The 14,985-nt window shown below is 51.2% G+C and overlaps 1 protein-coding gene across 2 annotated transcripts in view; it reads right to left on the reverse strand.

Annotated features, from left to right (window-relative positions):
• ZBTB7C (zinc finger and BTB domain containing 7C) overlaps positions 1 to 14,985 on the reverse strand; it is a 101,733-nt gene that overhangs the window by 40,245 nt on the left and 46,503 nt on the right. The window contains exon 1 of one of the 2 annotated variants that reach the window (XM_024756799.1): positions 3,282 to 3,354. The exons of the other annotated variant lie outside the window; for it this stretch is intronic. The gene's annotated coding sequence lies outside the window, so the exon portion shown is untranslated. Of the gene's footprint in view, positions 1 to 3,281; positions 3,355 to 14,985 lie in introns of those variants that run through there. 2 annotated transcript variants of the gene reach the window in all.

Consider the following 14,985-nt stretch of genomic DNA (forward strand, 5'->3'; position numbering starts at 1 on the left):
GACAAATATTATTACGATTTGACTTATGTGAGCTACTTGAAATAGACAAATTCATAGAGACAGAAAGCAGAAAGGTGGCTGCCAGGGGCTGAGGGGAGGAGAATGGGAGCTATTGTTTAATGGTTACGGAGTTGCAGTTTGGGGTGATAAAAAAGTTCTGGAGATGAAGAGTGGTAACAGCTGCACACAAATGAATGTACTTGGTGCCACTGAATAATACACTTAAATGGAATTTTATGTTACATATATTTTACAATGAATGAATGAAGCATGGATGCCCCTTAGAGGCAGGCTGGGGTATGAGGAAGGCATTTGATCTTTGGAATTAGACACTTATAATTTCTAGTCCCAGCTGTGTGAGCTCACATGACCCTTTGCTTCTCTGAATTTCAAGTCCCTCATCTGTAAAGTGGGTAAGAATACCCAAAACAAGGAAAAAAGTACTCGTGTTACAAAATGCATCCAAGGGTTAAGTGAGATGATATATGAAGCCTGCGGCACAGGGTCAGGAGCAGTTACCTCTCCCCTGACCTCCCCGTCCTTCCTCGTCCCCAGCCAGTCCCTGGACAATCACCCCAGTTGGCCAGGTTTGCCTTTGGCGCCCAACTCTGGCTCACCTCTCCTAGGGATGCGCAGCCTTCCCACGTCCCACTCCTGAAGGGCGGCCGCCAGCTTCCCACACTCAGTAGCTGGATGCAGGGGGCAAGCTGGCCAAGCCTTATTAATGCCTCCTCGGGGCGCTTGCAACAAGCAAACAAGCAAAGACTGAAATGGGAAAGGTAGAATTTCACTCTCTGTGGGAAGTTTGTGGCAGAGGTATTTTTAGGATGGGAGAGGGAGGGAGGTATTTTTAGAATGGGGTACTCTTCCCATTCCTCCTGAAATCCCACTTCACTGGTAACCACCTCGCCTGGGGGGAAGGGAGGAGAGGGGGCACCTAACAGCCTCATTTGGGGGGTGAGGCAGAGCACCCCTGCAGAGGAGGAAGTCACCCTATGCTTCGCCCCGGGGCTGGGACCCCAGGTGTTTGACCCTGGCCAGTGCCCTGCTGGCCTCCTCCCTTTGGGGAATGGAGCCTTGGGTTCCCTTCCGCCTGCCCGGCCACATCCCCACTCTCCCCTCAGGATGACCTGAAAGGGAAGTTTATAAGAGGAAAAGGAATGAAAAGGATACATTTAACAGCGCACACTGGGCGGGGGAACTTCCTGACAGGAAACGCTGTGGAAACCGGGCCCAGTCTGGCCATGGCAAACTGGTTTGGCTCAGAACTGGCCAGAGTGGACAGGAGACCTCGGGCAGTCGTACATCACAATTAAACTGGACCTGTCCGAGTTCATGTTCTTTCTTGTCCCCTCTAAGCAAGCAGACACTGTAATAACCCGCACGCCGCAGCGGGAGAAAGGTACCATTTCCACCCTAATTTAGGTCGCAGAGACATAAAGGGCTACTGGTCGGGAGCGCAAATCAGCAGCAGATGTAGGCAGCTGAGCAGGGCTGCTGCCACCGGGCCACCAGCCTGAGTCACCCGGGCGGGGAGGGCGGGCGGTGATGGCAAGGGGTGTTTATCTTTATTCTTGGGCTGGGGTGTGGGGTGCAGGCAACAATGGGAACAGAGGAGTCCTTGGGGCTGGGACAGGAGCAGTGTTGCAGGCAGGAACAGACAGGCTTCCAGCAGACCGCTCTTCCGGGCCAGAGAATTCAGACAGGCCCTGAATTTGAACAGGGAGAAGGCCTCTCCTCCCCTCCCCACCCAACAAGACCTTGCAATTCCCTTTTTGCAGGGCTAAGTCTGGCTGTGGCTGGCCAGCTGGTCCCGCCCCAGCTTTCCCACCCACTTTCTTTAAGAGCCAGGCCCTCCTGCTGCTGGCGTAGGTGGTTCATCCCCTGCCTGGACTCCCTCTCTGCTTGGCACCCTGTCCCTGGATGGTGTTCCATCCCCTCTCCTAGGTTTTCCCTTTTCTCTCTTCACTTGAATTCATTTCCTGTAGTTCCCAATGGAAACATGAGCTCCTGGGATGAAGGCCCTGTCCCTGCCTCCTAGGGCCCCAGCTCAGCCTGCAGTGAGTAGCCTGGTGACACTGCCCCCTGGAATGCGAGCTCTCAGGAACCGGGACCTCCACTATCTTGGTGGCCCTCTAGCCCTCCAACATGGGCCTGGCTCAGGGGTGAGTGTCTGTCATTTGAAAGGATGAGTACCGCTGGGCATCCAGAGACTGCCCCCCTGCCACCCGCCCACCACCAGGACAGCACAGGGGCTTAGAACATCCCAGCACCCTGTGTGGATAAGCACCCACTGAGGTGACATCCTTGTATAAAGCGGAGGGTTTGCATGATATCCTGAACTCAAGTAAAGATAGAACTTGGTCTGGGACAGAGTGACCCGGTTTTCCCAGCCCCCCAAACCTCCCAGTGATAGAACGGAGAGAAGGTTGAGAGCCTGCCCTCAAAGATGCTCTCTATGGCCCAACATAGAAAAAAGAATCAAAGCATCTCTTAGCAGGAGGATCTCAGAGCGCTGCAGCCTGGGAAGTAGAGCCAGGAAGCGGCTCAGTCAAGGACACCTGCTCATCAAAGCAATTGAGACCTTGGTCTCCTGCTGTCCAAAGTCTTTCCCATTCAGTGATGTTTCTGTGATGACTCACATAGTTATTAACATACTGACACCATTTTTTTTTAATTCTCAAATTTTCCTTGACCCTTTGACCCCTCTAGTTAATTAAACTCACATCTTTGCCCACATCAAAATAGGTCATCTCTCAGAGTGCACAGAGAAGAGGGAGAAGAGAAAAAAGGTGTTTTACAATGTTCCCAGCATACAGGCCTCTGTGCTTTTTCTCAAGCATTGTTTCTCCCACCCACAGTGCTACAGTTAAACAGCCCATTCAACAGAGTTTTGATTTCTACCTTTTCATTCTCTCCCCGCTCAAATGCCCACCTGGTTCTATGGGTGACAAGGGACATAAAAGGGACCCTTTTATGGTCGTAGCTGCAGTTCCTTGCATTCTTGTCTGGGGTGGGGTGGCAGTGTGGAAGGGCTTCTAGCCCAGTGCCTGGACAAGAAGACAGGAGCAAGATCGAAGTGGCCACAGCCAGCCCAGGAGAGGAGGTACGTACTGGAACCTCCAGGGACTTGTTTGGGGCCCAGGGTTCCAGGAAGCCCAATAGTGGCCCTTCTTCGCCTCCTGCGGGCTTGGCTGGGGTGGGTGAAGATCATGCAGTTCTGAGTTGATTTATTCTACCTCCCACCTCCCCACTCCCAGGATGGGATCTGAGGGCTTCACCTGTAGCTTCTGGGAGAGCAAGAATCACAGGCGGGCTTCCCCTTCTTCTCGGGGAGAGAGGCAGAGAAATCTCTCGGGCTTTTTCCCAGTGTCGGTTTTCTCCTCCCTGCATCTGAATGGGAGAGTGTTCAGGTTAAACAGAGGTGCCTGGAGCGACCCCACCTGCTTGGCTAATCCCCCAGCTCCTAAGCACAGGACCCCAGCCGTCCTCTGCAGACTAAACACATAACCCATCTACGTGTACCTAAGACGGTGCCTGACTCTAGCACTTGGTGCTAGGGGGATGTTTGCTCCCTCTCCCCTCCCTCCCCTCCTCCATCCTCCCCAGGGCAGGTTCAGGCAGATCCAGCAGATGCCCACTGAGCCCCTTCTATGCAACAGGGAGGCCCTGGGCTGGGCGCTGCGGGAATGGCAGGCAATCGTGTCGTGCTGCAGGAGGGCGGTGGGGGTCAGGACTCCACGGAATGAGCCGCTTCTGTGTCACAGGTACTTTGTGAGGTACTTTACTCCCATGACCCGATTTAACTTAATTTTCACAATTCTGCGATGTAACTATTAGTGTCCTATTTTCTTACGAGGAGACAGACTGAGGCTCCAAGAGTGAATGAAAGAACTGACAATCTAGTAGCTGCAATGGGTTCTTTAAAAAACAAAAGCAAAAACGAAAACAAAAACACGGTACAGTTCGATGTGGTAAAGACCCGGGAAAGAAAAGCAGACAGTGCTTGGACGCCCAGAGGAAGGCAGGTGCAGGTGGGGATTTACCGTGGGGGACAGGCCACTAGCAGTTTTTCTCTATCCAGGACACTAACGCCAAATGCTCCCTGCTTTACGAGCACCTCCGGCCGCTGAGAGCATTGTCGATGCTCAGAAAATACTGGTTGCCCGAGTGGCTGATTTCCCAAGCAGAGGAGACACAAGAACCCCAGGGGCAGGTGAGGGCTCTGGGCTTGGCAGGAGCCTAGTTCAAATTACTGATGGACTTGGGTCCTCACTGATCCACCAAGCCCTTGGGATGGGACTCCTACAATGTGATGGTTCCACGGGGAATGCCCTGAACTTGCAGGTCAGAGCCAGGAGTCCCATAATGCGCTGCTCCACTGAGAACCCACAGGAGCCCAGGGACACGCAGTGCCTACACCTCCTTTCCCCAGCTCCCAGCCCTGACCACGCTCACTTTTTCCGTTAATCTAATTAAATCAAGGAGGAAGCTTCAACTAAGTACTAACCTGGCTTAGTACCTCTCCTTAGCATCCTGTGTGTGTGTGTGTGTGTGTGTGTGTGTCTGAGAGCCTCTAATCAAGACAGTCCCTTCTAGCAAAGGCAATGGGAACAGAAAGGAAAGAAATTTGTAATATATTACATAGGGGGAAAAAAGTGAAAAACATTTCCTCCTCTTTTGTTTTTTTCTTATTATAAAGGCTCATTCCTAAAAATATTAGAAAATACAGAAGAAGCAAAGGAAGAAAATAAAGGTCACTGTCCGTCTGGCTATTCGGGGTCTCCCTCATTCACACCTTCTGATATCTGTATTTTTATGCATACTGGTGTTTTTAAAATGGGAATATACACTATAAACTGCCTTGTAATCTGCTGTTTTTCACTTAACAATATTCATACAGTTTTTTCCACACCGTCCCCATTGTCTTTGCTAGAAAGGAGTTTAGCTGGTCTCTTGGTTACAGGCTGTCATATACACCTTGGGTGTTAAAGCCAGGTTAGTACTTAGTTGAAGTCTCCCCTTTGATTTAATCTAATTGGAAAACTGTTGGAGAGAAAAAAGAGAGAGTGGGGAGGAAAAAAAGAGAGTCTATGGATGCACACTGGCAGCTATCTCGAAAAATTTTGTTCCAGAACAAATGTTTGAAGAATTCTCCCTCCATCCTCCGGGATTCTAGCACCCATCTCCTCTGAGTGGGGAGGAACTCCTGCACAGTGAGTAGGTGGATGCAGTCCTTGTCTCCCTAGGACTCCCTGAGATCTGTGTCCTGCTCACCAGGGAGCCACTGCTGAAGTCTGTGTTCCCAAACCTTATAATTAAAGGAGAAACTGATAATTATCCAGTCAATTGAGACAAAGTAGATGGTCACACTTCAGGCCCACCTGGAGGTAAATGTTTTGGACCTGAACTATTTAGTGTGGCTGAATTAACCGGGTAACCGTCAGGCCCGCCCACCTGCAGAGCGTTAGCCTCCCCCAGCTGAGCACGGTACAAACAAAGCAAAAAGTCAAAGTCACAAAAGTTCCAAAAGTGCTTTGCAGCATCCCAGAGCCCTCTTGGGCATGTGCCCACGAGCATTTCAGTGCAGAAAATCTGTTCCCAGTTCCCTTCTCTCCATGGGGGTGGCAATTAGCAGAATGAGATGGGTGGTACTTGAAAACATCCTATTGGTGACTCTGATATGGCGTGCCCCTAATCCACTTCAAACCTCCTTCCTCTTATTGAGGGTCCCTGCAATAAACACACAAAACTGGGGAATGAGGAAGGGTGTGTGGGGCACACCCACAGACCCAGCAAACCCGAGCCTAGTAGAGGGCCTGGCATGGAGTATCTGCTTAAGATGAGTTGTTGAATGAATGAATGAACGAGCAGAGAAAGTACGGTCAGGGCATATGTACAGGATACCAAAGAGTTCAGCTGCTTTCAGCAACAGAGGCATGTGTGAATGTGGTGGGAGATGAGCTGCTGAAGTTACAAGAGCTAACTGTGGCAGCAATGACCGCGTTTACTGAGCACCTATAAGCGTCCAGGCACTAGGTCACACCGTGTCCTCCATCCTCACCGACGGTCCCAGCAGGCAGGACCAGCACTCGGGCCCTGCCTGATGCCCCGCTGCCTCCCCGCGTGCTGAGGTAAGAGCTTGGGTAGGACCCATCATCAGGCTCTTTCCATCCCCTACCTTCGCCAGCTCACATGGCAGATCCAGCCTGAACTTCAGCTGCATCCACCCAGGATGAGAGCAGGCCAGGGCCCATGTGGGAGGGCCTGGGAGCAAGGCAGCCAAGCATCTGTCATCTGAAGGAACAAGCTGCCCACCAAATGTGACTCTCCCTAAGGCAGACGGAGCTGAAGGCCACAAGCTGGACCCTCACATGGTTCCCTCAGGCTTGGAGGTGATGGGAGATTTGGGTGCAGCTGGCTTTCGTTGCTAAGATGCCCTCTAGTGCATCTCCCAAGATTCCAATATCCCTTCTCACCTGTTTATTCATTCACTTAACAAATAGCTATTGAGTACCTACAATGTACCAGGTTCTGCACTAGGAAAGGAGGCCTAAAGGGAGAGTGCATTCTAAAGGGCCTGTGTCTCTGACATCTCTGAGCTGGGAACACAGGCCCCTGGGGGCCTATGCCACAGGTGCCAGCACAAAGGTGGGAAAGTGGGTCTTCCCGCCTCTGCAGAGAACATAGTGCGGGCCCCTAGTGGTGTTCCCTCAGGGTGGGCAGGGCCCCCTCGACCTTGGGTCTGTACCCTGGCCCACACTCCACAGGCGGCAGCAGGCCGGCCATGCAGGATCAGTGCGGCACGAGGACAGCAAGTTGGCAGGTGCAGAGAGGAGGAGTCATGAGACACCCTGGGGCACACGGAGGGTTGCGGTGAGTGCAGCCCCAGACCCGCTGAAAGCTCAGCTATAGGAAACCCAGAGTGGCAGAAGGAGCCAGAGAAATACTATTGTTTATCACTTCCACTGCGACCCTAGTTCATACCCAGGGAGTACGGCATGGGAGACGCGGGCTGTACTTATGCTATGGTTATTAGGAATTATAGAGGGTTTTTTTGCGAATTGAGTTTAAAGTCACATAACAGAAAACCAACCATTTTAAAGTAAACAATTCCGTGGCATGTGTACGTTCACGGCATTGTGCAGCCACCACCTCTCTCTAGTTCTCAAACACATTCCTCCTCCCAAAAGGAGACCTCATAGCCATTTAGCAGTTATTCCCACCTGCCCCTCCCCCAGATCCCGGCAACAACCAATCCGCCTTTGGTCTCTATGTATTTACTCATTCTGGATATTTCATATCACTGGGATCATATAATATGTGACCTGCTGCGTCTGGCTTCTTTCACTTGGCATAACGTTCCCCTGGTTCGTCTGACTTGCAGCATGCCCTAGCGCTTCGTTCCTTTTGATGGCTGAATAATACTGTGTTGTATGGCTCTGCCACAATTTGTTTATTCAGTTAACTGTGGATGGACTTTTGCATTGTTTCAGCCTTTTGGTGATTGTGAATAGTGCTATATGAACATGTGTGTTCGTTCAACGAGAATTTGAGTCTGTTTTCATTTCTTTTGGGTCTTTTCCCAGGAGTGGAATTGCTAGGGGAATGAGAGTTTTTAGAGCTGGGATGAACTTAAAGGTCAGTTATTCCAATTTTACAGATCAGGAAACTGATACCTGAGGAGATTATCTGCCCTGCTGGGGGTCACATATGTGTCAGGATGCGGGGCATGGCCAGAAGCCAAGTCAAAGGCTCTTCTAAGTTCACCACACCTAAGTCAAGACTCATTGCCTGTTGTGTGGGTTCTGTGTTGTGGAGGTTCCGTGGTGTCCAGCACAGAGCCTCTCGCACGTGATAGGCACCAAGTATTTGTGGAGTGAACGAATGAAAACAAACATCTAGACCCAGTTTTTTAAAGCATTACCCACTATGAAAAGGGAAGTGCCCATTATCCCATCTTGGAGGTTCAAAGCATCTTGGGGAACGATTCTACAAGGGTCAGAATAAATGTGCCCATGGAGGAGATAAACTCCACCGGAGTGGGACTGGGGGTTGCCTGTCACTCCACTTCCTAACCTTTTCCTCCCTGACTGGTTCAACTTCTCCTCAGTACCTCCCAGAGTAGGGTGGGTGAAGCTGGCTGGGCCTTACTGAACCACAGTGGCCCAAGGAGAAGGCAGACAGCCCACCCCTTGGCAAGAAACTCTCAGGGCCCATACACATGATGGCATGCCCTCACTCTGGGAGAAGGCGATGGGCTCGAGCCTGTGTGCTAGGCCAGCTGTACCATTGGGTTCTCATTGTACCAAGTGGTTCTATTTTGTGGGGCATGATGCAGCCCCCAGGACTTCTGCTTGGGGTCTGTGGTTCTACTTCCAAGGAGACCGAACAAAGGCACCTCTGCTGGTGAGAAAGCCTGGTCTGCGGGCCAGTGGACGAATGCCCAGGGGTTATGGGGTCACGGGCAAGCTTCTTCCTCACCTTTCCACCTCCTCCACCATCTGCAGGACCATGGAAACTTCTGTCAGCCACACAACGAGGCTATCCTAATGACACAGCTGTTCCTCCAGAAACAGGGAGCTGTCACCACACAGGTGCAAAGCCCACTGATATTCTAATAGTTTCTCTGGAACCCACATGGTTTTGAGGCGTCTCAACGTCTCCACTGGCTGCGAGGTGATAGCCTCGGATCAGATCAGCCCTGCATGGAGTACAAGGGCTTCTGCGCCAGTGTGCTGTCAACCTGAACACTTCAGGCACCTCGGGGGACAGTGTCCTGAGTCCTGTGCCCAACAGCTCTAGTCCTGAACAGGCACAGATGTGTGACTCTCAGGTACCTGAGTGTCCATTAAAGTTATTGGTGCTGCCGGTAAATGACAGTGCAGCCGGGGATTTACCTTGTCCTTCCATGGAGGACACTTCTTTATAGTCCTCTGTAGACCCCAGTGACAGTCCATACACTTCAGGTATTGACGTGCATCAGTAAGTGAAGGGAGCCACAAACAGGACTCAACTTAATGCACAGGAAAGGAAGGAGCAAGGGCTTGAAATTCACAATTCCTAGGTATCGTTCCGCCCCCCATTCTATCCCTACCTGGCCTTGGCAAGTCATTTTACCTCTGCAGTGCTCAGTTTCTGCATCTGTAAAGGAAGGAAAGGCCTCTGTACCATCCCTTCAAGCTCTGAAGTAATCTCTGTACACACGCACACGTGTACGTCACATTGGAGATGTGACACCAGGCTGTGGCTGACATGGCATCGTGGGACGTGGCTTGAGCTGTTCCGACACACAAGCTGCTGTGGGCTCTGCCAGTCGCTATCTTGGCTGCACACAGCTAGGTGTGTGGGAGCCATCAGAATCCACAGAGCCCGCGTTCCTCCCGCCATCCTCCTTTGCTTCAGCCACTCCAGGGAGCGTGGGCAAGCCCAAGGGCTCCTTCCTGCCTCTTCCCCCATTTGGAATTTGTGCATCCTTCTATGCACTCATCCTCTGTTTAGCCTCTCATCAAGCGTTATTGCAGTCTTCCTGGGAGCCAGACCCCGGGTGGATGTACAGCTGTCCCTGGAGGAGCCACAGCTGAGAAGGCCAGGCAGCCTCATGCGCAAATAAATACGCTCTCTCTCGGATAATATTTGAGGATAAAGATGTGTACCGGGAACAGTGGGACAGCAGAAACGAGGCGTCAAGCCTGCTGGCTGGGGCTGAAAGGAGGACTGAAACCACCTTGGAGGGAGTGGCCCTTGAACTAGCCCCTGGGGGGGACAGAGAGGACCAAAGCCCAGCGGCCCCGAGCAACTGGCTAGAGACCTGAACTGCAGGTAAGAAACTACAGGCCCCCTGCACCCGCACCTCCCAACCCAGTTCCAGGCAGCCTCCCATCTCCCTGGTGCACTGCGACCCTCCCCTTCCAGTCTCTACAGATCCACAGCCTGACCCCCACAGTCAGCATTTCATCACCTCTGATGCTGGTGGTTTGTCCTCTGAGACAAAACCCTACAAGACCCTGGGCCTCATCTCGTATTCCTGATTTCTCCAGTGCCTTCCAGAATCAGGGGTGGGCACGGGGCACGTTCCCCCAAATGATTCAGGGTTCATCTATTCATCACAGTGACACAGCTGCCAGGCAAACGGTGCCCCAGGCGGCTGTCCTTCCTACAGCAGGTGGTCCTTCCATACACGAGCACACAGTGTCAACAGGGGCAGCCGAATTCCAGTTTCCCCCAAGAACTAGCCCTCTCCAGAGATATCACAGAGTGTCTCATTTTACTTAGGGTAAATCCCTTGAAATGCATGAACCACAAAGACTAAAATTAACGTCCTTCTTGACGCAAATGTTCAAGATGGGGAGTAGAAACCTCTCTTGCGATGAAAATGAGACCTCAGGGGGCCAGCTCTCAACTCCAAGCCAACTAAACAGCCACACTTCTGGTGATGCCTGGCATGGCCCACCATCCTGCGACTGGTCCCACAAAGACACACAGCACAGGGGCATCCGTCTGCACTTCTAATGCAGGTTTTCTGACTGTCAGCACCTCTGGAACTGTCCACGTCATGACCAAAGAGTCTGACGTAGCCTCTGAAAGGGAGGCAGTTCTGTGGCAGTTTTAAAGGCTGTGTGTGATTTGGCTCATTCTAAGGGATTTCTTTCCAACACCACCATCAGGGTCCTTCTCCCTCTCAGTCCCTCTCCTCAGATCTCAGCGTACAGCCTGCAAATCGACAAGTGCCCACGATCAGGTTCAGCTCAGCAAAACGTTTTAACTCCTACTATGTGCAGAAGACTGCCTGAGCTTTCCAACACGGAAGCCTCCAGCCCATGTGGCTACCGAGCGTGTGAAATTCGGCTAGTCAGATGACGATGAACCGTGGGTGTAAGGTATACACCGGGTTTCGAAGACTTAGTACAAAACAAAGCTAGAGAATAAATTACAAATAATTTTTATACGAATTTACATGTTGAAGTGATAATATTTTGGATACATTGGGTTAAATAAAATATGTCACCGAGATTAATGTCGCCTATTTCTTCTTCTATTTTTCATGTGACGACTAGGAAAATTTTAAAGTGAATATGTGGCTTGTATGATATTTCTGTAGGACAGTGGTGGTCTGTATACTAGAGAAGAGAAGCACCACGACGGTTTGGGGCTCTGAGGCGTTCTGAGTGAGTTGAAATTAAAACAGTCTCCGCAAGGCATTTGTTTTCTACATAATTATTTGCTATCCGCTTGTGCCACCTGCTTGGAGAAGATTCCAACACACTGAGCCTTTTAGCGGGGCAACAGTATGAGATGTTTGGGGCAAGAGGTGGGATCTGACCCATCGTTATTCTCTGCAGGTGAGACTACAGGTAAAACTCTTTCACAGTGTCCTCCAGGTGTGATCAAATTGTTAGGCAGCTTGGAATTTTCTCAACCCACCTGCGTTGCTAGCAATCCTGTTCGTGATCTGTAGGGACCCAAGATGGAAGGAGCTGTCACTCAGGCCCTCAGCGGAGGACCAGCGATCTCAAAGAAATGCTGGAATCTGGCTAAGAAAGGAGGAGACGTGTGCAAACAGTCTCAGCTCTTCACCTTCCTTCTGGGATGTTTGCTTGTGGAGAGGTATTAGTTAGGGGAGTTCCATGACCAGATATGTGGAAACAAAGAAGCAGTATAGACAGGCAGCAACGTGTCCCTTCCATGGGCTGGGCGTGGGTTTTATGTAATCTCACTATCCTCACCACAGCCCTGCTGGGTGGGTATAGGCCCATTTTATAGATGAGAAAACTGACACTCAGAAGGTTGCCTCACCCAGGTACTAATGCAGGTTGCTTCTGACTGCCCCCCACAGAAATGATTTGATACATAAAACTGCTGGGGGATTAGGCCTGGCCTAGAAATCAGGCCACATGTCCTGGATTCAAATTTCAGGAGTTGGGGGATCTTAGATAAGTGGCTTTCTCTCCCTGAACCTCAATTTTCTTGGAAAAAAAAAAAAAAGTAGGTACCAGTGGACAAAACCAGTGTTTCTTTAACTTTTTTCAACTATAACCCATGATAACATTTTTTTTCCATGTCCAGGATCTAAATCTATGTGTGTGTAAAACTGAAAGAAAAGTTTTTGATTGAACAATATTTACTTTATTCTGTAACAGCTTATGGAAAAACCTGAAAGAACTTTTTGGCCAGCCCAATACATAGGATGCACGTTAACATTTTCTAATCTATTTATATATATATATATATATTTAAGATGGTGGATTGCGACCCACTAGACTGATCATATGGCCTATGATAAGCTTCCACCTACAGTTTGAAAAACAGTGCTCCAAACGATTGATTTCCAAGCTTCTCTCCAAAACTAACATCCTGAGGGTCTGTTCCTGAGGTCAAAGGAAAAGTCTGTAAGCACCTCGGTCTCCGATCAGCTCTCCCCCTGCCCCTCCTCACACAGATGAGGCCCAGAGAACTTAACGTGTTTCTCATTGGAATCAGAGAGGAGACGAGAGGAGCCTGTAAGAACACTGCCTCCGGACCCATCAAGAGGTCCCCGTCCAGGCAGGCTGTCTGCTGGGACACGGAAATCTCTCTGTTATAACAGAATGCTTCTCTGTAATAGAATTTGTTATATGGGGCTTTACCATTCAATCTAGCAGCAAAATACATTTCAGAGCCCTGGAAAAGATGGACTTGAAGTCCCCCTGATTGTAAACAGTGCCAGCGTAAGGAAACCCCGTTGCCCCTTTTGATTACAAGGTTATAAAGAGCCTTATCTTGGCAATCCCTGTCAGGAACTTATTTTCCCTCCTAGCTCGTCTCTGAAGAAATGACGGCCTCGTCCTAGGGTGAGGGGCCGGCTGTGCTCTAATCCCATGCAGTGAATGGGGGGAATCATGACATTCAGACACAGCAGAGATGTCTGCCAGGGTTGTTACAAAGAAAGCCTCACCCCTCCCCGACTTCCTGCTGGTGCCTGTGCAAGGTCTCTACACCAGAGTGTTCCTGAAGCTTCTGTGGGCACGAGGCCTCCTCTGCATCCAGGTTCCTTGTCTATGACCCCTGGGTGGATGTCCCCGTGTGCTCAAGTGTGGCACTGAGAAGGCAAGCAGGGGCCATGTGGCCCCGGCCCCAGAGCAGCTAAGGAGGTGAATGGTGCTGGGGGCAGGCCCAGCTTCCAGAAGGCAAAAGGAGGCCCTGGCAGCCGGGGGCAGAGGTCAGGGGCAAACAGGCATGAGGTGCTGCCGCAACGGGCCACTCCTCCCCACGCTGGGCCTTTTAGTGATGCTCCATGTTGCCTTGAGTGGGCATATGCCTGTGTTTCACTTCACAGTTTCTTTTATTTCACTTGTAATGTCAGGAGCTGTTCTATCTTCAGCGTTGGCTTAACTCCTAGGAGTGGTGGCAGGTGGCTCCTGGGGTCCCAGCCAGCCTTCCCTCAGTGTTCCTGCACCCCTCCGGGCTGACTCCGCTGGGGCCGACTCCTCCGGGGCCAGCACATCTGCACCCCCCGGAGGTAGTCAACTAACACCTGGAGACCACAGTGGGCCGTGAGCCACGCACAGGGGAGTTGCTCAGGCCCCATCAACACTACGCCCAGGCCCAGGCCTCACGGCTCGTGCTTACACAGTTTCAGAGCCAGTGTGGGCAAGACGGGCTTCCAGAACTCTCGGCCAGAGCTGAGCCCTCCCACACACTTCTCAGGCTCCTCAGGCCCTGCATCAGAACCTGGAAAGTCTGCAGTATTCAGCACCTGGAAGGACATGGGCAGAAGTTGAGGCTGCTTGTGTGGGTTCAGGAAGGGCCTCTGTCACCCTAACCCCTTTCCTACTGTCCCCCCAAGCCTCCTCGGCTGGCTGATGCCCATAATTCCACAACCAAATTCCTCTGGGGCAAGATAAACCTGGACTTTAGCCCATGTGAAAATGCCCATATCTGGGAGTGGCGTCTTTAAAATCTTACCAGCCACTTACATCTTAGAATGAATGAGTTCATTCAAATCAACTCAGCTGAACTAAAGGGCTTACCTGTGTCTGGGCCTTTGCTGGGCCTTATGGTGGAAGAAAAGGCCAGAAGACATAGTCCTGTTGTCAAGGGGCTGCGGTCTAGTTCAGGGCTCCTGACAGCAGGCTTTGAGGGAGAGCTGGGAGTGTGCTGCGGAAAGCAGACAGAGGAGCGGGGAGGGAAGGGACCCATTTTCCCACCAAGTATGTTTAGCCTTGTGGTGCCTGCCCGAGGGGGCTCACTACCTCCCCCTCCCCCAACAGAATTCTCCCCACCAAAGAAGTTCATCACAGGCAAATGTTAGACACAGATTTGTACGTCCTGAACAAACATGAACTGACAAGGAGTAGAAGATGTAAAAACGCAGCCCCTAGACCAGGATTAGGATTCCTGCTCTGAGATCTAATAGCTGTGACTCTAAGTGACTTAACCTCTCTGCGCCTCAGTTTTCTCATCTGTCAAGTGGAGAGAATAATAATAATACCTACCTCCTAGGGTTATTGTGAGGATCAAAAGAGTTCATAAAGTGCCCGATAAACATTAGCTATTAATAGTACACAAGAGTAAATCTCTTCAGCGGAAACTGAATGTTGACGGATTAGAACTGGACTTTAGGCTCATCGTAAGGAGTGGGGGTCACGGCAGACCCTGGGACCCGTTATGAATGTCTGGGATCTTCAGAGACGCCTTCCTGCCCTGGCCAGTGGTCCTGCTTTGTCCAGTGGCAGGTGCAGTGACTCTGGCCCTGTTGGGAGGTATCTGAAGGGCTCCGGCTCCTTCGCCAGGTACTTCTCCGGATCCCCACTGCCGCCCTGACCGTGCCTGGCTCATCTCAGCCAGCCATCATCCGAGGCCAGGGAACCCCTGGTTATCCCAGGGGCAGCGTGGGCAGCAGGGTCCCCTCTTTGCTCTCCCTGCGCTAGTCTACTCTGAACACTGCTGGCTGACTCGTTTAGGAGAACAACCTGGATCATGTCTTTCTCTTGCTCAATCATCTTC

This window comes from Neophocaena asiaeorientalis, unplaced genomic scaffold (assembly GCF_003031525.2).
Source record: "Neophocaena asiaeorientalis asiaeorientalis breed wild unplaced genomic scaffold, Neophocaena_asiaeorientalis_V1.1 scaffold133, whole genome shotgun sequence".
Taxonomy (NCBI): Eukaryota; Metazoa; Chordata; class Mammalia; order Artiodactyla; family Phocoenidae; genus Neophocaena; species Neophocaena asiaeorientalis.